Genomic DNA, 25,796 nt, shown 5'->3' on the forward strand with positions numbered 1-25,796 from the left:
AGTGCCCACCGGCCAAAAGTGGGAAGAAGGCACCAGTACCACGAGGGCTAGCAGGACTAGAAGGGGAGAGCGAACAGAACCTCCCAGTACAAGAAGCACTTCTCTTAAAGGAGTTGCTCATCATCACTGATTATGTAAATGAAAATCATGCAGAGCTGTACCCTTGGCCTGGCAGTACTATTTCTGTGACCAGCGGTGGAGGGTGTGGCAGGAGGTCACAGATAAGATAAGATAAATGCCTGTGGGATGGCAGAGCAGAAGAGATCCACAAAAGGATGGGCAGCCTCACTAGGCGTAACAAGGAGACACCCGGTAGAAATGTGACCTCTGCCCAGGGTACTTTTGGTGGAATACCACAAGTTGAGGTGCAGGCTCCATTTGAAGAGGTCGCCTGTGACCTCATCACAAGTGACTAGGTGGTTGGCATTGGAGGCATGAATACCTGTGCTACCTCATCAGGTGAGTGACATGTAAGGCTGATATATGTATTTTCAACACCACATTACATGCTAAAAAATAGTTCAGTGATGTTGGCCGGGACCATTCTCTTTCACCTCTATTCAATCCAGAAAAATATCCAAGGGAATTTAGTTCACATAATGTGCAGTGTGGACGGTGGATGCCTGAAAACTGCTTCTGTTAGTCATTGATGTTTTGCCACTCATTACTGGCTGCTTAAATAAGAGTATTGAAAACACACCAACATGTGGCTAATGTCTGTGGAGACACAGACACAGAATCCTGGTGGGACACCACTTCATAACAATGTATGAAGTTCAGAAACCCTGCTATTTTTTTATGTTTATTTATTTATTGCATTTGATTTTACGCCTCAACCCTGGGGTGCCACGGCGTAGTTACAGACATATTTGAAATCTTAATAGTTACTTACAAACAATACAATGGCTGCACTTTTCCTTACATACAGGAATAATAAGTATTTAGGAGGTTTATACAAAAGTTTGTTACATGTTGGTTCTTGGGCTAGTTGAGATCATTGTATACCATTCCAGGTATGAGCTGGTTATACTGTCTAGGCATGGTGTTAGTATTTGTTAAAAAGCCACGTTTTGAAAGTTTCTTGAATTTGGGATAAGAAGTCTCGTAGCAGATGTAGGTAGGAAGTGAGTTCCAGATTCTGGGAGCTACTATGGGGAAGCTGAACCTGCCTGTTCTAGTATTCGTGAAGCGGGGGATGGTAAAGTGAGTATTACCGCTGGATCTACTACAGAAACACCAATGTTTCGGTTGATTCGGCATTGTAGCAGAACATGTTCTCCTAGTCTTAGTCATGAATAAACATGTATCATATTTCAGTTTAATTTAGAGAAAGTATTCTGTCACGTATCTCCACTATCCAAAGCTAGCAAGAGAAAATCGTATGGCACCACACTTGATGATGCCAGAGTAATTAATTCACTGGTCCAGACAGCCAATGAACTAGGATGAGGAACAATGTCAGTGACAGGTTCCATTTGTGGAAGCTGGGGGGGAGGGGGTGTTTTGACCGCAGTTCTAATGTTGTGCAAAACAAACAGAAAAATGTAAATGTAATGTGTAATCTGCTTTTGGACTGTTAATACTTCAGTGTTCATGCAAGTGCACTGGTTATGTCCATGTTGTAGTCCCCTTAGACGTGGTCAATATGCACGTGAGCATGTCCAAATAGATGCATGTTCATAGTCAATCCGGAGAAGGGGCTGGTGGTGACGTTGTCACCACACATTCATGCATGTCATGTCAGTAGAATATGTGTAATTTATAGTTTTAAAAAGTATGCATGAGTGAAGTGCAGCATGGGCTCACCAATATCGTATAGAACTCTAGTAGTCCCCTATTACATGTCCCAATTACATATGATGCCAGGTGCAAGAAGGCACCGTCCCAATCTCCCTAGACTACCAAGGGGGCTTGGTCATGGGAAGACTAGAAGGCCTTAGGGAGTGAGATAGCCAACACTTCAGGGAAGCCACTAACAGAACCAGATAGAACAGATTCCCTTTGAAAACACCCAGATCCCTCTCCTTCCCTCTAAGTCCCCATTCCCTCTGCTGGACAATGACCCTCTTAACACACATGAAGAGGTGCGATGTTAGGTGGAGGTGGTGAGGGATTCACAGCACACCAGCAGTACCACGAGGTATGCTGTACACTGTCATGCATGAGCATGGTTGTTGACGTGTGCATTCAAATAGTGCCCTGATGTGGCAGAGGTAGGTTTGTGCATGAAAGTGTCAATCTGGTATTATATGGATGATTACCAGTGTCACCAAAAAGGGGAGTTGTCCTAAATCATGAAGTGGGGATATGTGGCTTTGATCTGCTATGCATGTGCTTTGTCAGTGGTTACACCTCTGCTGCATGCTGGTTGTAGTCGGTCACCCAAAGATGTGTATGCACACTCGTTTTTAGTGAAGGTGATGCACTGGCTTATTTGTTGGGCGACATGTTATTTACACTACTGTCCTATTAGCCTTGAACAACATCCCCTAACATATTTGATGTCAAGTAGTCGACTCTCAGATGCCACGTAAGAGGATGATCTAGTGACATGAAGCACCATTTCTATGAGTTTTACATGTTTGCATGTTGATGATGGGTGAATGATGCTGTCCATTGCTGGAGAAGTGTGGATGTAAGAGGGCAAAGTTTATATCTCAGTTGCTATGTGTAATGGTTGATATATTTGTATATTTAGTGAGTGGAAACAATGCTTTCCGGACGCTATGGAGGGAATAGGGAGATGGACAAGTTTAGGGTAGAAAAGAAATACATGAAGTGGGAGGTTGCAGGGGAGGGGATGGGCAGTATATGCCCATCAAGGGATGCACTGTCATCTAGAGAAGGCTATGGCGGAAGCTGCTCACACTGCCTCAGGTAGGGTGGCGAGTGGAAGGTGTGCATAGCCAGGCGTTTTGGAGTATCTTTACCTTGCAGGGCAGACTCAAATGCTCTTAAAGTACCTGTAACAGTGACTTTAGAGTATACTGTTCAGGAGTACAAGTGCATTTGGACTTAGGCTGGAATGGCCTGTCTGCTGGCTCTTACATTGATGTACTAGCAGAGAAGCAGTCTGCTAATATTCTCACTTCTGGTGTGTGATGGGCCTGCTGAGAGGCAGTGTCTGCAGTTGATCAATCGTTCTGACTTCAGGCTGACTGCCTTGTAGAAGATGCTGCTGGATTTGAAAAGTATACAGGCTTGCAATGGGTGACAGTGCAGGGCCATGAGGGTGATGTTCATGAGGTCTCATTTACTGAGTCCATTAATGGTTTGTGCGTCTGCATGCATGACACCTTTCAGAGGTAAGAGGTTAGTTACCTGAAGTGTTTACATAAGCCTATTGCACACACCCACGTGGGAGGTCATCTTGGGGACAATTGGACGACAACTGTTTGTAATTGGTATCCTGTGTAAGTTACTGCCACTTTACACACTCGTCCTTCTACCTCATCCTATTCCCAAATATCTGGGGGTTTAGCATGCAGGGCCTGGTCAGAGAGTGTTATTGATATTTCACCTAACATGTTAGGCACCATAGTACAAATCAGCAGGATATGTGTGAACAACAGGAACAACACAAGGACTTTGCAACCTACATGCCAGGAATCCTTGCTTTTACCTGCGGCTTACCACTGCTTTTGGTTCATTAATTGTGACTTGCTGCTAGGGAATGAAGGTTATGAATGTGGCACAGGTAAGGGGGACATCTTACACAGTGTATGCCAGTGAGGCTAGGATCCACCCTGAAACATGGTAGGCAAGGGAACTCCTACTTACTGTTGCTATATTGCCAGTGGAACATACACAAACACTGGATAGGTCTTGTAACTCACATACCTCTTATCCAAAGATTTGTGTAGGAGCTTGGCCATTCTTCCATTGTTGGAGTTAAGTGGAAATTCCCCTTAAGTAGCTACTTCTATTGTGCATGCTACCTGTGGTAGAGGTGGGGCCACCTCTGTTGTTATGCACAGGTACAGGGAAGAGGGACAAGCAGGTAATGTAAGGTGGGTATCATGAAGATTTAAGGTTTCATTTGTAGACCCCAAAATACCTACTTCTCTATGGCGTCTTGCAGTTGGAAGGAGCAAAGGTGCATGCTGCCTGTGGCTTGACATTTGTGTAGGCAGGAGGCGTTGGAAGCAGATGGACTGCCCAGTGACTATTTTGTGAATAATTGTGTGTTTCAGTTTCTCATTACCAATTAAGGATGCCTGATCCATCGGACTATGGTTTGGTACACGAAATACATTTGTAAAGCCAAACAGATGCTTGGTTCATTGAAATGGTTTTAATGAGTAGGAGTGGGTGGAATTTTCACCTGCAAAGCGAAACACATGAAATCTGTGCTGGAATCTGCTTCCGCCCATTCAGCGAAATCGGCATTATGGTTCTACTGCCACAGCAATGTTGCCACCTCAGAGAATATGCTCTGCAACCGAAATATTTCGGTAAGCCCTTTTGTGGTTTCGCCTGCAGCTTCAGAACTTTTTGCGCATTGGTGACCGATTTCGCGTGAGCAAACCAGTCACCGTCCACGCCAGCGTGTTTCATGACCTGCTGCTGTGCATACACTACAAAACAACACACCCGTTCTGGTTTTGCTTTGTTTCATGTGTCCAAACAGTGGATTGTTTCATTTGCATGTTGGTCTAGCGACTAGCGTAGCAAAATAAGAAGCTTTGTGTGATTTTTTTGATCGACGCACAACGGTACGAGAAACTCTGTGCAGTTCTTCTCCCGGTCCAACTTGATCTTGCGCAGTGCACGAGACACTTTGAGTGGATTTTTCCGACCAGTTTTGGTTTCGCATAACGAAACAAGAAACTTTACACGCCGCTTTTCTTTTACCGGTATTGGTTTTGCATCCCGGAACAACACATTTTCATGGTTTTCATCCGATTCGTGGTGGTTTCGCATCACGGAATGAGAAACTGTGTGCAACTCTTTTTGGTTTGAGGGTCTCTTTTGGTGATAGAAAATAGGTGCCATTAGGGAATGGCCAATATCGTCTTGCTTTAATTTTACCCTTTACCTTTGTGCCAATCATTTGAGGCACAACGCTAATAGCCAAGTCCAGGCTAGTATAAAGAATGAGTGTTATCTGATTTGTTGGCTTGGGTGCAAGGCGGCCATGGCAACCACGCTGCCCTTCTACTGCTGTTCCACCTTGTACCATTGGTAAGTAAGCATTGCAGGGTAAACTTGTCTCTCACTCTTGCATGGTGTGGGGTCAAAATGTGGATTGGTCACACATTGGGGGCTTGTACTCGAGTTGTGTTTTGTCTCCTCATGCTTCCACATGTCCTCCTTACCCCCACTTTCATTTAGGGACATCTGTAGGATGAAGGGGGGTCCACTTGTGTATTGCTCATGCATGCATTGTAGGGGCTTATACTTGTGTTGTGATGTCTCCTCATGCTTTCACATGTCCCTCCTACCCCCATTTTCATTAAGGGACATCTGTAGGGTGACATGGGGGTCCACTTGTGTATACATTTTCCATGCATTCGCATGCATTGTGGTGCAGAGTGGTACTTGAGTTGCGATGTCTCATGCATCCTCATGCCCCTCTCATGCATCCTCATGCCCCTCTTACACCTACTTTAACTAGGGACATGTGTAGTGTGGTGGGGTCTACTTGTGTATTGCTCATTCATTGTTGGGGCTTGTACTTGAGTTGTACTGTCTTCTCATGCTTCCACATGTCCCACTTACCAACACTTTCATTAAGGGACATCTGTAGGGTGGTGAGGGGGTTCATTTCTGTATTGCTCATGCATTGTGGTTGGGCCTTGTACTTCAATTGTGATGTTGAAAGCATCCACAGCCCCTCTTAGACGCACATTCATTAGAGGTTTGTGAAGTATGGCAGGGGGTCCATTTGTGTATTGCTCATACATTGTGGGTGCTTGTACTTGAGTTGTGATGTCTCATGCATCCACATGCCCCATTTACCCGTATGTTCATTAAGGGACGTCTGTAGAGTGGCGAGGGGGGCCACTTGTGTATTGCTCTTGCAGTGAGGGGGCTTGTACTTGAATTGTTTAAAGTGTCAGGCACCCACATGCCTCTCTTATCCTTACATTAATTCAGGACATCTGTACTGCAGAGTGGTGAGGGGGTCCATTTGTGTATTGCTCAAGCAGTGTACTTGAGTTGTGCTGTTTTATCATGCCTCCACAAGTCCCCCTTTTGCACACTTTCATTAAGGGACGTCTTTAAGGTGGTGGGGGGGGGGGTCCACTTTTGTATTCCTCATGAATTGTATGGGCTAGTACTTGTACTTGAGTTGTTTGAAGTCTCATGCAATCCACATCCTCTTCTTACCCCCCTTTTCATTAGGGACATATGTAAGGTGGTGAGGGGATTCACTTGTGTATTGCTCAAGCATTGTGGGGGCAATGACTTGAGTTGTGTTGTTTCTTCAAGCTTCCACATGCTCCCCTTAGCCCCACTTTCATTAAGGGACATCTTTAAGGTGGTGAGGGTGTCAGCTTGTTTATTGCTCATGCATAAACCCTTGGAGGACAAGGCTGCAGTGTTGTATGATGCTGGTGCGAAGGAGCCGCTGCCCGTCTATACGTAATATGTTGCACCTACGTCCACTCATCCAGACCGTTAAAAAAAGAGGAGCGGACACTCTGCGGCAAAGCCTTTGCAGGACAAGGCTGCAGTGTTGTGCTGCAAAGGTGCGCAAGAGACGCTGCCCACCTATACGTAATATGTTGTGCCTAAGTCCACGTATCCAAACCTTTAACAACTGAGAATTGGACCCTCTGCGGCAAAGCCCCCCAGGTCAAGGCTGCAGTGTTGTGTGAGCCAGGTGTTTGGTGACAAAGGGGTAGCATCGCAGAGTATAAGCATGCAGCGCAGCCATTGACCATCAGCATCCACAAGGAAAGAAAGGTGCGGGGAGTGGGAGCAGCCACTACTGCTCTCTATTAAACCTACCAGCCTTGCATGTACTTCAACCTAACCGTATGACAAAATTGCTTTGTCTCTGCAGAACCCTTGGCTCTCCCCTCTAGTGGCTAGCCATACTTTGTGTTTTGTGTCCTTTCTCTAGATCCCCTTTCAATTGCATCCACTGTTGTATTTTGAACTGTGCACCCATTAGGCTCTCTCTCTCTCTCTCTCTCTTTCTCTCTCTCTCTCTCTCTCTCTCTCTCGCTCTCTCTAGGCCCCCATTCATTGGTGGTTACTGTTTGTGCTGTGAACTGTGTTCCAGTAGGCTCTCTTCCACTCTCGAAGTCCCCATTCATCTGTGGTTACTGTTTGTGCTGTGAACAGTGTCCCAATAGGCTTTCTCCCACACTCTAGGTTTACTTCCACTGTGGGTACTGTTGTACTGTGAACTGTGTCCCATTAGGCTCTCTCCCACTCTCTAGATCCCCACCCTGTGGGGGGTACCATTGTACTGTTGTTTGTCACCTGCCTGCTGATCCTGTGTGCTCCCTACTGTGTGACCCCCTTTGCGCATCCTGTGCTGTGCAGTGCTGTGCTGTGCATCTCTCCGTCCATCTTTCGCCTCCCCCTAATTTCCTTCTTGGACCACTATGGTGCTCTCTGTTCCTCCCATCTTGTCTAACTACAACTCTATCTCCTATACTATCCCTCTCACTACGTCGCGAAGGAAGAAGTGCAAGAGGGATATCCTGATCTCCAAACCTGGCCTCTCTATCGCTGATACCTACATCAGTGCTTCCACCAGACAGACTCTCACTGACATCCTCTTTGTCATTCCCTCACCAGACCTATGGGCCCCTCATAAGGTCTCAGCACTCACTCCTATCTCTTCCTCTCCCATTTATGGTGGCACTCTGTGGGAGCCCTTCTTGGCCTCTTTCCACTCCTCCAATACAATCATTCATGTTTATGTGAATGGCACCGTCTTGGTCCAGGGCCCTCCCCTCAACCCAATCTCCTAATTTTCAATAGGCATCTCCTGCATCTTATCAACTTCTGTCCTCCTGCACTCCTGTATCACCTTGTGGGAACCTCTGCCTCCTCTCTCGTCCACCGCCACTCTGGCACCTTCCTCCTCTTCTCTGGCTACTATGCCACCTCCTGCTACCACCTCTGCTCACTTTTTAGCCCCTCTACCACTTCATTTGGGTGTACCTCAAGCCTGTACCCCACTCCAGAAGTCTTGCAAATGTGGTAATTTGCTCCATGTCGCTACTCTCAACTCTCGCTCTGCTGTCAAACACTACTCTGACACCTGCCACCTCCTCAAAGAACTTGATCTTGATGTCCCTGCTCTCACTGAGACATGGTTCACGGCCAGCTCTGTCACAAGTTTTCACACTCTCCTCCCTGATGGGTAAAAGATCCTCTCTGACTGTGGCCACCATCTACAGGCCATGTTGCCCTCTCAGAATGGGCTGACCTCTTCTCTTCTCGTCTTGCCTCCTCCTCTCAACTTCTCCTCAGACACCTCAACATCCACCTGGATGCTTCTAACTCCTCCTCTGTGCTCTTCCGCACCCCCTGTGACACTCTCTCTTTTTCCATTCTACCCTCTGTTCTGACATAGTCTAATGGACACAACTTGGATGTTCTCATCTCCTCTGAAATCCCCCTCTCTAACCCTCTCACCACTCCTCTCTCTTGGTATGACCACTTTCTGCTCTCCTCTCACCTGAAACTCTGTCCCTCAGGTGAAGCCATCCCCAGCACTGCCACCTACCTTCTCTGTCATTTGGCCCATGAAGCGTGTGTCATGGAGGCCTTTGCTGCTACTTTCTCTGCTCCTCCTAGGCCCGTGGCTGACTCACACTCTGACACAGCCCTCACTAACTTACATCTTTCTGTCTCCAACACTATAGACTTCCTTGCCCCTTTTCATGAGATCCCATGTAAAGCCAACCTCCAAGTGCAACTCTAGGTATGATTCCAACCTGGTCACACTGCAATGCAAGTACAGGGTGGCTGAGAGGAAGTGAAGGGCTTCGGGTGTGCTCTGACAAACTGGCCTGTCACCTGCTCCAAAGGCAATACAGACTCTCTGTCCTGTCCAAGAAGATAATCCACATCCAAGCCAGCGTCTCTGCGGCTTCTAACAACACGGCCAAACTCTTTAAAATCTGCAAGGAGCTGGCCAATCCGTCTGCAGTCTCCACCTCTCCTGTTCCCTCCCAGGCACTCTGCATGCCTCTGTTTTCTCACTTCTTCACTAAAACTCTGGACAGCCTGTCCTCTCTCTCTTCTACCTCTCCCTCTACCTCTCTCAGCCACCCTCTGGCCGCCACTTGCTCTTCTCCCTCTTTCACTTCTTTCTCTCTGACAACACCTAACAATGTTTATAGACAAGTCTGATCTATGAAAGTTTCATCCAGATAGGTGCTCCCCTGCTCCTCCAGAACCATCAAGGAGCGTATTTAAATCCTCGCTGCAGCCTTGGCCAATTTCCGCTATCACTCTTTTGCCACTGGATTCTTCCCCTTTCTCCTCAAACACTCCTTTGTGCACCCACTCCTTAAAAAGCCTTCTGGCAATCCTACCTCTCTGGCAAACTATCGCCTGATCTCTATCACTCCTTTCCTAGCAAACTCTTGGAAAAGCGGGGCATGTTCTAGCCTACTGTAGAGGTGCAACCAAATGTACCCGCAGGAAGTCCTGCCCCCACCCAGCTGTATGCTGGAAGCCTGAAATTGTGCCATGCTTGACACCAGCGATTGTGACCATTCTGCTCTGAATATGTGAGAGAAGGTTTCCACTAAGAAAACCCTATGAAATGTATTCCCGAGGAGATGACAATCTCATGGAGAAAGTCCCTGAAAAAATATGAAAAGAGCAAGAAAAGGAGCAGGTGACGTCACAAGAAATGAGCGTTGGTCTCAGAACACAGATGAAGACAATCCAGCAGTCGGATCACTTGAACTTCTTTCTGCACCTAAATCATTTATATGTGACCCCATCCTAATAAAGAACTTTACCTGAAAATGGCACGAGCACCATTTCCATTGCCCCTTTTTCATTGAAATTATAACCCCCCCCCCCAGCAGTAAAAGTCCAAGGCAGGCGAGCTTGGCTTCCTTTAAGTGATGTAAAACCATACAAAGTCGAGACCGCCCCTCCCACTGTTGCCAATCCAGAAGCAAGACAAGAAGAATTTCAGCGTGTGCACACTCGATCGATGACAAAGAGAAGGACTATAAAGAGACTAGCTACTAAAGCAGCTTTTGCATTTGGACTGTGACTCAAATGAACACTCTTTATAGATATTTTAGCAGGATTGCAACCCTTTGCGGAGAGTCACAGGAATCTTTTGAAAATTAACTTTGGAAAATAGTGATAGAATATCATGGGGGAGCCGCAACGGACCTAGGATTATATGCCGCAGAACAGGGCCCAACAGGAGCCACGCCTGTCTACAGGACAGCACCCACACCAGGACCAGGACCCTACAGGGGGCTAAAGACCTTTGACAATAGCCGTGATAAAGACCCAGGGGTCGAAACACGCGTCGGCTGACAAACAAGGCGCACAACTGCCTTTAAGTGTATACAATGCTTATCAATTACAATGTGGAAAACAATCCAACACTAGCACAAATAAAAGCGAAACCTGTATCGCATCAACTACAGTGTTAGAACATTTATTTCAACCACTGAAGCAAGATAATCAGGAACAAAACTTCCTTCTTCTTAGAAAATATTGACTTATCACAAATATGCCTGAGCTTGATTTCGACTTCAAAGATTGTAAACAAGAGCAATAACCAGATTCATTTCTCACTGAGTATCTGTTTGGTAAACCTATGGTGCTCACCGACAGTGATGTGCATTTGCTTGTGTTTGCTGTTTTTGTATTTATCCTTGAAGGTTATCCTGCTCTTTTCAGAAGAGACGTTGATATTCACACTTTTTTACAGGATACTTAAAATGGTCCTTTGATTACAAGGCTGTTAATTGCAATCATTGAGCACATACTGCAATTGCTGGAGTAAAATATTTTTTCTTATGATAATATTAAAGCGTGAACGAGCACGGCCAGCAAAAGGATGGTGAGGGAGATGGATGACCATGGTCTTGTGCATAGTGTATGCTTGTACAATTATTCTTTTTGCCTTTCTGTTTCTCCTGTTTCACACTCTCTAGCCAATTAGTCTTGATAAGGCAGATGTCCCTTTGGTTCTCCCCACTATGAAAACTATATTTGATTCACTTCAGGGTCAGTACAGAAACCTTTCATATGAGAGAATTAGGAGAAATGTAGAATAAGATAGGGAGGGGATACATACCTATTTAGACAATACAGCACACTTGCGTAATAACATGTGGTATCAGCACATGAGAAAGGTGGGAAAGAGGGCATTTAAGAAGAGTTTTTACGTATGTGCTTTCATACCATATGCCTTGAATACAGTATGAACTTTCATCTCTAGAGAAGTTTCAGAAAACGATGCCAGATTCCTCATTCACCTTGCAGCATGCATGACTAGAGGACAGTCTCAGTGAAGTTGGGCCACTTTGTGATGAAGATAGAAATGGTCATTTTCATTCCAGAAAGATTATATCAAGACTACACAGATAGAAAAAGAGCCTGCATGGAAAAGCAAGATGCTTATGTATCCAGTGACAGGACAGGAAAAGGAAGTCATTAAAGAGATGAAGAGAATAGACTGGCCTGATAAAATAGTAATAGCTAGATCGCCTGGATGTTGGGAACAAACACAAGTATTAGTCTATGGACGAGTGAAATCCAAGAAGTGATGGGAAGAGGGACTGATGTCCTGTGCAGCTCATCTATAGAAGCCAGAATATGTACAAGAGTTACAGAGAGGGAATGATGGGTATTTGAAGTCATGGTCCAAACATGCCAAGCTGTCGACATGGGTAGAAGATTAATTGAGTCCCATGGTTGTGATCCAATTGGCGAATGCAACATTGTGCTTCTGGAGACATGGAAAGAAGCATGTAGGAGATAAAATAGGCTGAAAGACTACAGTTGACGTTACTAGAATGGGAGCAGGGACAGCCGTCCTGATGGATCGATATTGGGCTTGTGGCCCCATGGCCTAAATGAAGCTGCCCAAGGATTGGAGAGGGAGGTGTTCCTTGATGCTCATTGATTTTCCAGCATCAGTGATTCCTCAGAGATGCCTGAACATTGGAGAATTATAAATAAAATCAGCAGGTTCTCTGAAGGGAGTAATGAAGATCTGGACCCCGAAAAAGCACTTCTTCTAAAGGAAATACTAGACTGTAGAGACTAGTGAAGTTGGTGTCGGTGACTCGACCAGAGGGGGGAGTGTAGAGGAGCAGACACATGCCCCTGCAGGAAGTATCACACCCCTCCCATCTGTATGCATTAAGCCTGAAATAGATCCTTTAAGGAACTTATGGTGGAAACAGTAAAGACAGACACAAGTGATCACAGTTCAAGGTGCTTATTAAGCAAGCTACGACCATAAAATTATAGTAAGGCGGCCCTAGTGGCATCTTGTCATATAAAAGGGCATATACTAACAAAAAAAATATTGCCAATCCTTACAACTAAATACAGAAGGGCATAAACTAAAAGAAAAATATTGCCAATTCATACAACTAAATACAAAAATATTGAGGGATAGAATTCACAAGAAAGAAAGAAGTGTTCATAAATGATAAGTCAGGATGTGGTAGCCAGCGGTCTACCTTCCCCATGTTTTGAGAACGGGGCAAGGCAGGACTCCTGAGCACAGCACACACTCAAGCTTTCCCAGCATGAGACAACAGTTCCGTTCTGAGCTATCAGGACCTTCGGTGGTTAAGTGTCTTTTCTATAAAATGTCTCTAGCCTCCGAGGACCTAATGTATTCAAAATAACAAACAAAAATGTATCTTCCGTATGTACGTTGGATGATTACTTTTCACCCTGGGATCCCCCTCTTCCTGGCTCAGACCCTTCTTGAATGTTATCCTCCCTCCATCAGGTTCACTATGCCTTTTCCAAAACACCTTCACCTGTTGTATTCACAAGTCTTAATGTCCTTTTAGACAATCCACTGTGGACATCCCTCTCTCGGGTTCACACTTGTCAACACAATGTTCATTGGGGCCTCGTGCTTCACCCCATTCTGTCGACATCCCTCTGCCAGGTTCACCCCTGCCAGCCTCTCAGTTTCTTCTACTTTCTTGCTGTGCGGTATTCACTTCCCTATGCCTTTCCATTCTGCGACGGTCAAAGACTTCTGCATGACCACTTTGACCTTTTCTAGTGGCTCTCTTAGGGCCTTCTGGTATCAGTAGTTTCAACAAACGGGGAATCAACTAGAGTCTCTCAAATGAACACCCACATGGTGCCGGACCCCTCGGCAGCTGGTTATCACCTAACGTGTTAACAGATGTTTGAACTTCATTTAATGTGATATTGGAAACTTTTGTTCAACACAGTTCAGTTTCTTATCAGTTATCCCCTCGACTGACTGGCTGTGATGAACCGCTTGGCATTTCTTGTCTCTGGAGTCAAGGCCAGTAACACAGCAGCAAGCGTCTCTCCCTGACCTGATTATCAGTGCAGGAGAGCAATGTGTACCATTGCCATCTGCTGCAACACACGCTGGCTATTGTTCATGGTCGTACGATTCCTTTCACGGAGGCGTTCTGTGTCTGGGTTGGAGAGGACAAGGTCACTTCTCTCCTTGTCACCTCTTCCGTTCTCGCTGCCTTACTCCTCCTCTTGAATTGCCGTACTGGGATAGCTGTCTCGTTGTTCGGTATGCCTTGCCCGTAGTGTGCTCTCATGCTCCACCTTTTATCCCTGAGGGAAAGGGAAAGGGCCGTCAGGTGTGTATGTTTCTGGTCAATTGTCTGACTTTGCCTGACCATTGTGTTGATACATGTCAGGTAAATGGCTCTGGTGTTGGTCTGTTGTCTTTCATGTTGTGCGAAAGTGTTTGTGATGGAAAAGAGGGGGTAGAGTTTCTGAGGATCCAACGTGGTAGGGTGGGGAAAAAGTGAAGGAAGAAGGGGGATAAAGCGTCTTACCCGTCAGTGTCCTACTTCCACTACCAGAGGAACACCCATCCAGGTGATACTCCCTCACTGGTCCACCCTGAGATACTGGATCCAACAGCAGTGGCTTCGTTCGGGCCACCTGTATGACAGATCCCCGGGGACTAGAGTGGGGTACATTTACCAGCCCAGCAGAACTTCCCCTACCAAACTGCATTTTCAGCAGGTACAAGAAGAATGGCTGTGTTGGCTCTGCTGAGCACTTATTCCCTTGCATCAAAACTGCGTTTTAGCAGTTACCAAAAATAATGGCTTCACTTGCTCTGTTGAGCACATGTGGGGCAAGGTGAAACATAGAACACCCCAAGAATTGCTGCAGTTATTTTCTTCATGTGCACCAAAAAGAAGAATACAGAAGCAGCCTGGTGCAGCGCTGCTATGCTGAAAGCTCAAGATTTCTAACTGAAAGAGAAAGTGTTCTGTGTTTAAAATGACTGCGCACTGATGCTATTGCCATCTTTTCAACATTACACAGTTTGGTTGCTGATAAGATACATTCATGCCCATCTATCTTCAGGTTATACACCAGTAAAGCTGGGCAGTCCTCCATGAAAGGCATTATGTGCCAAGTAAAATCTGTGAAGCAGCAGATAAATTCACTCAAGGCCGTACGGCAAGCATTTCACTTTTGCAACAAAATAACACAGACAAACTCTTCAAAAGAAGCTCTCTCTCCCTTTGCTTATATCAGTTTCAAAGAACCCTTGTTTTTGAACAGATTCCTGTGTGTTAGAAATTGACCCGAGCTATGGAAATGTTCAGAATAAAGATGCAAGGAAAACTGCATTTGTAAAGTGATATCCAATAAAAATTAACCCACATGTAAAACGGTGCTTTTGCCAAGCAGGAAAATGCCTTTTGTAAGTGAAATCTTAAAACATTGCCCTGTGCTTGCACAGAAATGTGATGGAAGATGGGGGGTTTGATATTTATTACCAAAAAGACTTGTTTTCTGTTTAAGGAAAGACAACAAAATAACTTTGAGACCAGCAGAACAGGTTTGGCAGGGAATGAATTCAAAAGTGCCATGACTCCCATGGGAACAGAATTACCTTCCCCAAGTGGACCAGCCCCTTGGGGAGATGAAAGGGGCCAATGTGTGGGATGTGGCAACCTTGTCAGACAGAGCAGCATTGCTTCAGCATGAGACAATGGACTGCCCTGGTGCAGAGGTGTTAAATCCTCAGACACCTCTCATCAGCTTCAACTGCCTAGGATCAAAAGTGAGTCATAGCAACCCCTTGTGTCAGGATGACCAGTGAAGGACAAGTGGCTGGGGGATTGAAAAGACTGCCCACTTTTGGGAACAAAGCCAGCACACTTGATTCAAGAGACTTTTCTATGAAGACATTTATTTACGCAATCTAAAGAAGCATAATGTAAAATTTTAACAGCTTGAAAGTAATTTGTAAAATAAGACATTGTGGATCGTCCTAGCATGTGGGGAATGCAAACACCAGTAAAATGATATTTGTAGGAAAATCGTACATGACACGGTTATGAAGGTTAAATGCAAGTATGCCCAACGCTGTTAGGCTCATGTGTTTTCATAGAAATTACAAAAGAATGTCAGGAGAACAAAGCAATATCGCACGAACTTGGCGTTTGGACTGAAATGTCCCCTGTGATATATGGAAACTGCCTATCTAATTTTCCTGATGATGGCATTTGTACATATAAGTGTTTTGCTCCATAACTGATTTTGGCAAAAGTAACTTTGGTAGAACAAATAACATTGTAAAAACACACACACTAACACTGAGTCACTTCCTTCAGTCCAATCTGCTTACAGGGAGGCAGCAACAGTTACAGGCTGACCTATCTGATTTAGAGGTATGTCTAGCTTAGTTCTGCCCACATAATAAACATCCTCTGATGTCATCCGGTCTATATAAAGTGGAGACATACAGAAAGTCAGGACATTCAAAATTCCAAGATTCAAGAAAATCCAGCATTCATAAATCAAAATCCAGAAATCCAGACATTCCACATTCACCCTGCAAGATTCAAGATTTCAGTGCCAGGCCAGGGGTAGCTGATGGCAAATCCAGGCAGAACCTCTTACCCAGGCTGAACTTCTAATTCAAAATTGAACCCTACAAGATCCCAATAATTCAGGGAAAAAGGGGAGAAGGCTGCCAAACGCTTTTTGGATTATCCAGCGGCCAGACCTGCTTTGCCCAGATACCTGCTTTGCCCAGCTGATGCACCCTGCGGTCCAAGAGACCAGACCCTAGTTGACCTGCTGTGTCCCTAGAGGAGAGCCCAGTGTTGCCAAAGTGACCAGATCTTTGTCCCGAGGCCTAGCTGGCTGTCCATATTATTCCATTCAAGTGCTTGTTTTAAGTATTTCCCTTCCCAAGTAACAAACAAAACTGCATCCCTGGCTTTGTTACATAGTATCATGTCCAATCCCATAGAAATCCTATAAATACCATGGTAAAATCCTTAAAATTGTTAGAATCCTCTGTGTATCCTGTCCTTAGGAAAATTTGTGTTTTATCTCCATGTGTTAGAGCTATTTTTTCCAAATCAGTTCAGTCCACTGAATAAGTCTTTAGTACTATTTTGAATAAATTAATTGATTCCCATAAAGAGCTGAACGCGGCGTCGATAGGTTGACCTTGCAAGTAACCTCCTCAGGTACCCTGTCTTTCTTTAACAATTTAGCCATTAAAAATATAGTTGCAGTAGAATAAATCATTTTTCTAACAAAACCGAGTTGCCTGTGAAAGTGTTTCCCTTTATAAAACCTGATTTCCTTTCCATTAAAGAATCTCATACTGTAACCGATCAAATGTCACCTTTTCACTGTCATATCATACCGGCTATGTGCCTTTGTACCTTAGCATTAAAATCGCATTTCGATTTTGCATGTTTAGCTCATTTTCCAAGCCTTTTTGCTATTTTAAACCCATGAAACGTAGCAATTGTAACTTTGCAACGTGTGATACTTGCTGCAGTGCTTTTCCTTCCAAAGTCGATTTTCTAAACTGTATGCCCGTTGTTAGTAAATTGCCTTATAGCTTGTGAGATTTCTTGCCTCATTAGTACAGCCACACACATTCTTGCCTTATTCATTCAACCGCACATGTACTGTTTAGTAATTCCGAGTGCCATTTTGCTCATTTTTCAAGGGAGCTCAATCTGATTTTTACCTCCCATTCAGGGCTGGTAAATTGGATTTTCACTTCGATTTTTTGCATAGTATACCTGACCCCTTGCAACTCCTCCCCACGCAAATTTTGGTTAATATGTGTTTGAGGGAGTGTTACAGGGGGAACGCCTAACTGTGGTGTTATCTGGAAATTCTACTCCAAAAGTAATCTTGCTCTCATCCAATTTTGCATTGTGTATCTTATGTGAAAATGTCAAACTGAGTGTATTCTATCATGTTATTGTGTAATTATCACCACACTGGTGATGTCTGCCTTATTTTGAATGTGTTTGATTTTAGTCATAATTAAAAATAAATTAATATTCTATCATTACACACCGGCCTGGTTTATGGTCCATTGTGACATGGGGTGTACGTTAAGGGGGGGGGGATGGTTTGGCTGTCTTCTCAGAGCTGAATCCAAATTCATAAAGTTAAAAGTGTTTCAATTGTGCGCTGCATCCCTGGCCAGTATAAAGAGTACTGGTCTGGAGTGTGATGCTTCTTTACAATCCTTAACACAATGGAGGCACATTGCCGGGATTGAATTATGGGTTTCCACCCGTGACAGCTTAACACAGCAGGCTAACCCATGAAAGGTAGTGATACTTTTTGTGGTTAGAAAGCTGTGTTACACTGGAAAAGCACCTTCCCAAAACTTAGACCCTAAGTATCAGGCCTGTGTGTACAAATAAAGTAAAACCAACCCTGAACTAAACAAGCGACAGAATACAGGTTTACCCTTATATAAATAAATTAATAAAGGAAGAACACTCTTCATAATGACCGCAGTAGAGATAAAAACGGCTAGGCAGCACCTTCTGCACAAATTATTTCTCAGAGGGGAATGGGCACAGCAAGATGAGGAATCCTGGCTAGGAGAAATGATGCAACAAGTCACCGCCATGAACATGAATGTGTGGCAAGATGGTGGCCTATTACATCAAGCCTTGAGCAAGTTGTATATGACTCCAAAAGTTAAAGAGGAGCAGATTAAAATGGTCAGAATCACAGCCTACATATATCTCCACATAGGAGTTATGGAGGAAAAATATGAATAAAATAGAACCCTTGCACAAAACCAGTCTGGTCTCTTAAACCAAATCCAGGCTGAATTAAAACAAGTAGAAGAGAATTTGAAAAAGAGCCAGGATTCTGAGGTAGCATTTGGAAACTACATCAAACAGCTAAAAGAGGACTGGGCCCTACACCAACAAAATAATTCAGAGCAAGAGACCCAATTAGATGCATTAAAAGTAGAGTGTCAGGAAAAGGTTGACTCTCTAATAAACAACTAACATACAACAGGGTCTGCTCAGAGCAAATAGTCATGTTACAAAATCAGATCAAAAAGTTGGAAGAGGAGGATAATAAATTAATCAGTAAAGAACTCCACCTCCAGACAGAATTTAACCTAGAATGCCAGACATTAACTACAATCAAACAACAGCGAGATGACCTGGCTGAGCAAAGGGGCGCTCTGTATCAAGCAAAAGATGCCCTATGTCAGGAAGTGTGCAAATTAACAACCAATCTGGAGAGAAGGGATTCAGACATTCAGGGACTGACTGACAAAAAAGAAGAGTATGAAAAATTGATGAGACAAAGGGAACTTGATTTAGAACACACTTTAGCGGCTCAAAATATGCAGAGAAAGGAGGTTCACCAACTGCAACAGAAATTGACAATGAGGCCCTCTGTGAGGAGAACAATGGACTCCACAAGCAGGTGGCAGCTCAAGAGCATGTAATAGAGGCCAGTCAAACCTTGACAGCAGAGCAAAAGGCTCAGACATTTGCCCACTAACAAGAAGTAGGTGCTGAGAAGGAGAAACTAGGGAGGTTAGAAAAAGAGTGTCCTAGATTAAATCAAAACTTGATGGACCCCGAACAAGTAGAGAGGGACAGGGCCTCCCCTGATCACAGTGTGATGCCCTCTGTACTAAGAGCCTCAAACCCTTTGACCCCCTTGTATACTCAAGACACTGCTCACTTCATGTTTACAGGTTCACATGAGCCAGAAACCGTGAGGCAGTCAGAATTAAGTAGCCCTTGCATGATTGAACAGGCAGGCCACCGCCCATCAGAAATTGATGGACTGACACCCCTGTACCGATTCAAAAATATTATGGCTGATGTCTCTGACCAGGAAGCCTCCTATGAGGAGAAATTCAGGAAGTTAGACCTGCAGAAGCATCATCTCCAAAGGGACCATTTGGTTCGCTTTGCAGAACAAAAAGAGCGTGAATTGAGGCACCAAAAGAGCATTTTAAAAACCTCCACCCAATCAGGGCAGTGGGAGGGGATCCTTCACTCATCCTGGAAGCAGCGAGGAGTCAGAGGACTACTCTCCCGTGAGCCACAGGGAACTAGGCCCCACCATTCTGAGAGCGACTTACCAGCTCAAAGATTCAGGGAGAGCTAGAAGATAACAAGGGGACCTCAAACAGTAGCAGCTCTGAGTCTGAGGGCGAAGGGACTCAGGTGAAGTGACAAAAGAAGGCCAATAAACAAAAGAGAGCTCTAATGAAAGACCCCATTAGGCAGATTACGGCTATTCGTTATTTTATAACCCTATATCATAAAAATGGTACATTTTCTGTATGGGAGCATCTAGAGCTATATGAACAGATGATGTACTCTTTTAACATAAAATAAAGCCAGAATTGTATAGATTGTGCCAAATGGATGTTCTCGCCGGAGTACTCCAGCTTCTTTGCTGGACTGGAAGACCAAAACCATTCAAGGTGGTCCACCTAGGAGGGTCGCAAAGGGGCCTACAATCTGCAGTGCAGAGAGGATCAGGCCCCAAGAGAATTTGTGCATGAACTAAAACGCGCATTTGTGCAAACTACCAGGCGAATGCGCACAAATAGTAGAGAATTTATAACCACCTATTTTCATGTGCTACCAAGATATATAATGACCCAGCTGGTAAGGGATTTTCACGACAGCAGGACCCTGGACAGGGTAATAGAGCAGGCTACCCAGATCTATGAGGTCCAGAAACATGCAGAAAGCAAAAATCAAACAAAAAACCCAAACCCACCAACACTCCCGCTGCTCTATTACCCTGGTGAAGGTTACCCACATTTTAGACCTAGAAATGGGGGGCCCTAAAAATACACCTTCTCAAAACCAGCCAAATCAGAGGCAAAGAAGGCCATCTGATCAATCCGCAGCAGGGGGTAGTCAGGTAGGAAACCCCACCAATGTGACCTCTAACTCTGCAATTTATATCAGTCCTATATTGGGGTACGGGTAGACCCCCCCAGCCCAAGGGGGGGATCCAACGAGGTGAGTACTGCCCCAGGAAACTTCCCCCTTACCTCCCCTCAGGAGAGCAGTAATCCTCCAAATCCTGGGTTGTTTCTTCCCCCGGTACCTTGCAAACCCCAACCTGCCGGACAACATTCTTTTCTCTCCCCGCTTTCAGGAGTCCAAACCACCCCATCCGGGAGAGGGGAGGCCAAGGGTGGAGGGTTACCAAGGGAATCCCCAGTACCTTAGGTACTCCGACAGAAGGGATAGTTACCCTTCCCGAGAACAACCTAGGTTTGAACAAAGGCCCCGTACCAGCCGGAACGGGTGTGCCAACTGAAGCGCCAGGTCCAGAAGCTAACTCAGGATCTGAGCCGCATGTTGAGGGCTCAGCAGAACCCTCAGATGAACATGGCGGTTCAGAAACCCTCAAACCAAGGGTCTGGCACCCCGGAACAATGACGGGGAGATAACCCAGATAACCCACCGGTTCCAGAGGAGGAGGCATGGGAGGAAGGGGGGTGCAAAGCCCTAGAGAAAGCTTCCTTCCTCACCCGTGAAAAGCCACTGGACACATCGGAACCAGAACTAAAATCTCTTGCCGCTGAAAATATGCAACCCAGCAAACAGCGGGTGGGAAGGAGAAACAAAAAGAAATCAAAAAGATACATTTTGTGTAGGAAAGCAGTGTCCTCCAGTTTGAAGGGGAAGAATCCTTGGAGGATTCTGAGAAGAAAATCTTCTCCTTCAGGGACGGGGAATGCCTCCCAAAGAAAAATGGGTCCCAAGAAACCAGAACTTAGAGCGGGTAGGCATGGGGACTAATCCAGAATTACCCATCCCTGAAACCCAGAATGGTCATCCAGAGAATAAAATATTGATGGAGGTATCCTCCCCACAAACTGGTTCTAGTGACTGCCACCAGGTAAGAGGGGGCATCACAGAGCTAGGGAAAAAAGGGTATTTCAAAATCCCACCTATTTCAGGATGCCACATTTTTGTTACAGATTCCCAGATTCCAGCATAGAAAACCGTCCAAAACTCCACTGTGTCGGCCCTTGGAGGAGAAAGAAGGTAGATTCTATACCCCGTCCAAGTGCAAGGGCTCTTATATGGTGGATCCCAAGCCACTCTTCTGTCAAAAAGAGCCTTTGAGCAGCTTAATTCAGGAAGGGGGAGAGATACCAGATCCCTCCCAACCCTCTTCCTTGACAACTCCAGAACTTCAACAGGAATTTCATCCCCATCGAGGGGACTGCAGATCTGGAAATAGAAATTGGGTGACATAAGGTGAAGCACTTGGTTATAGTTGTGACTCCAGAGGGGACCCCATGTCTATTAGGTAATGACCTCCTCCGGAGGATGTCTCCCCTGATAGACTGTGTAAATAAGGTCCTCTGCACTCCGATTAAAAAGCCAATACAATTAAAACAAAGTGTCAACCATGTTACTTTGAATGGCACATGCCACATGCCACATGGTTGAACAAAAATCTGATGAAATTGAGTTTCATTTTCTGAAATAATCAAATACCTGACATTACAGTACTTACTGTAGGACAACAAACTGGTGATGGAAACTCCTCTCCATTCCGGAAAATCAACATTCCTTCCAGTTTCAAGTGGCATTCCACACTGGAAGGAAATACTTTGACATTTTATACCAATTTCCAATCTGAAAATCCAAATTCTATAGTCAAAAGTGATGAAAAACCAGCTCAAAGTTTAGCTGACATTCAGAAAATAAGAGAACAGTTGGTCGTCCCTATTGAGTTAAATGAGGGGAAGGAGCCTGTTTTTGCCAGAGTGTGCTTGAACAACGTAAAGAGCTTCATCAGCGAAGCCATGTTCAGGAAACTCCCAAAAAATCGAACCATTCCCACATTTAAATTGATTGATAAGTGAGAAATGGGCCTGGAAACTTCCAAGTTCAAACATCTCCTGCATAGCAGTTGTATGCTCAGAATTTCCAGAGGTGACAAAAGCATAGAGCATAATTGTTGCATTGTGCAAGATGTCCCTGCTGCATTCTATTTAGGCAGTGACATTCTCAATTGGTTTGCAATTAATTTGGACCTTATAAATTACAAGGCCTGGTCCCAACTGGGGGGCAATCCCATGGGCTTTGATGATTCTGGAAAGGCATTTCAGTCAGCTCAATTGCTGCCGTATGCGGTTGAAGTTCAAATTGGAGAGGAGGTCACCATCCCAGGACAGACCTGACAATTTCCACTGGACTTAAAAATTAAAAGAGGACAGAAAATACCAAGTCCAGACACATATGTACACCTTAATGCCCATCTCCAACATCAGGAGTTGGGGTTAAACCCACCATCATTAGTTAATGTAGAACAAAACACCATTCCAATAGTGGTGGATAACAGCAACCTCAGGAGTATCACTCTGGGCGCAGACACCATTTATTTATTTATTTATTACATTTATTACGCCCAAACCCTGAGGTATCACGGCGTGGTTGCAGACAGTTTAGTTAATACACCATTAAATGAAAGTAGGTCAATGCAGTAACACAGTCATAGTTTCATCGACAGAAAGTGGACAGTCATTACATAATGCATAGAAGAAGAGTTTGACAGTCTAGCATGGGTAAAGGTCTGGTGTTCTACGATAGCTGTAATCAGTTAATATTGGTTAAATAACCAGGTTTTTAATGATTTTTTTAAACGCTGGAAGGACTCTTCATTCTTAATATTTGTTGGGAGTGTGTTCCACTGAGTAGAGGTCAGAAGCTACTACCCCCAGCTCTGGATCTTTTGTAACATGGGATTTCAAGGAGTGCGTTTTTGCTAGATCTTAGGGTTCTAGTAGAGGATTTTTTGATTACTGAGTTATTTATGTATTTAGGGGCTTTATTGGCAATGCATTAATGCTTGATGCAGAGGATTTTGAAAATAATCCTAGCCTTGATGGCTAGCCAATGGGTTTCTCTCCTGATGTGTGAGATATGGTCGGACTTTTTTTATTCCCAATGCAGCACGTAGTGCTTTGATCTGCATAAATTGTAATTTAGCAAGTTTGGTAGTCCAGCTTGGATAGTATTAACGCTCTTGCTAGGGTGACACAATTTTTAGGTGTAAGAATTGCCGACTTAGGGCAATACGTTTAGCAGTATAGGAGGTGGCTGAAGAAAGGGCATTTACTTGTTTTGTCATTGATAGATTAGCGTCTAAGTAGACACCTAGGGCCTCATTACGAGTCCGGCGGTAACCGTTCCGGAAATTCCGACAGGTTACCGCCGGACTCGTATTACCATTCCGCCTCTGTGATTGCCGGAATCACCGGGGAATTACAACCCCGGTGACCCGGTAATTCCAGAGGCGGAATTCTGTTAATCCCCATTCCCATGGAGTCCCATGGGAATGGGGAAGAGGAAACACCGGCACCATGCTGTAATGGTGCCAGTGTTTTCATGTCCGCCTGCAGGCGGGTAGTGTTAAACCCGCCAGGTCAGACCTGGGGGAATGACACCTCCCGGCTGCAGGACTCTTAATCAGCCGGTCCGGAAAGAACGGTGGTGGCGGATTTACCACCACCATTCTTTCCGGACCGGCTGACTTGTAATGAGGACCCTAGGGTTTTAACCTGTTTGAGTACTGGTATTGTGGTACCATCAGTATTGAATGTCGAGTATTCAGGCTGTAAAGCATTGATGTTAGTTGTGGACCCTACAATAAGAAGCTCAGTTTTTTGTCATTAAGATAGAAGCTATTGTAGGCCATCCAGTTTTGAATTAATGCATAGATTTGATTTATTAGCAGGGTGTCAAATAATAGCTTGGTGAAAGCATTTTTAGGGTGGGCGACAGGCAGGATCCTTGGGACAGGAACATCTAAGGGGACTGGTATGGCATCGGCCGACTCTTTCCCAATAGATACTCGGGATGTACGCTCTGCTAGGAAGGATTTTACCCATTGTGTTGCTTCCATTGAGAATCTGAAGTCATTGGTTAGAGTGGCTCAGAGTTTGTTGTGGTCTACTAAGTCGAATGCAGCAGAATGATCTAACTGCATTAGGAGACAAAGTTGTCCTGCCACCCTAGTGGAGTCCATTTAGATTGTTAGGTCGAGGAGTACAGTTTCTGTGCTATGATTAGGACAAAATCCAGATTGTCGGGCCCCCAGGAGTTGGTGATGCTGTAGGTAGCTTTGGATTTGGGTGTAGGCTATATTATCTATTATCTTCAGTAAGAATGGCACTGTTGTTATCGGTCGATAGTTGATGGGGATTAAGGGATCTAGTGTTGGCTTTCTCAGCAGCGGGTCCACCAATGCTTTTTTACTGCTAGCAGGGACCATATTGGAATTGAACGAGGCATTGACAAAATTGGTAATGATAGGTGTCAGAGTGGGGGCAAAGATTTTTACTAAGTGGTCAGGAAAGTGGTCTCCTTTGCAGTTAGAAGCTTATAGTTTGGATATGGTGTCCAACACAACTTTTTCTGTAACCGGGGTAAAGTGGAATGGCTTACAATTGTTGTTGTTAGGTAGGTCCTCAGTAATGGTAGGTGGGTTTTTATTTGCTAAGAGTTGTCTTTTGGTGATCATTTTCTTTTGTAGAAGTAGTATTTTGGAAGCTAGCACATTCTGGATTGTAGTACACCATGTTTTACTGGCGTTAACAGGTGATTTGTCTTGATTTGGGCTTTCTAATTCTCTGAGTATAATAAACAACTCGATTTGAGTTTGAAGAGGCATTGCTGATGCACAGATTGAAGGCCTCAGCTTTGTGGTTTATTCTGGCTATGTTATAAACTGTGTTGGCTTCAATAAAGGCGTTGTCTGAGTCTGGAGTATTCATTTTATTGTGAATGTGCTCTAGTGATTTTTTTGCGTCTCAGGGTTACTAGTTCATCGTTGAACCAAAAACATGTGCATTTGTCAGCGTGACGAGTTTTGGTTGTGATGGGTGCTACTGAGTCAGTGGTGGTTGAGAGGAGGTTCTGATAGCAATCTGCCAGGTAATTGGGATTATTACTTGTTGAAGTGGTAGAGGCCAGGGCTTATTTTAGAACAGGAGAGAGGTTGTCTGCTATGAGTTTTCTGGTATTTCTAGTTTCATAGGTATTGTTTTTTTAGTCATAGCGTGGTCTATAGCACTGCTGATTATAGAGAAGTTTATGATATGATGGTCAGGCCAATCATTGTTGGAATGACGGTTGATGAGCAGCATTTTTCCATGGATCTTGGAAATTAACTGATTGGACCAATCCCCGATGACTGCTATGACAATGACAATGACATACCACTGGACAAGATCTTCACCCGGCAAGTGGGGAATTTCCTGGTGTACTCTTCCTGTACTTACGGGGAGGAAGAGGTGACCTGTGACATCAGGAAGGATGGGGTGATATTAC

This window comes from Ambystoma mexicanum, chromosome 10 (assembly GCF_040938575.1).
Source record: "Ambystoma mexicanum isolate Mex_15411 chromosome 10, UKY_AmexF1_1, whole genome shotgun sequence".
Taxonomy (NCBI): domain Eukaryota; kingdom Metazoa; phylum Chordata; class Amphibia; order Caudata; family Ambystomatidae; genus Ambystoma; species Ambystoma mexicanum.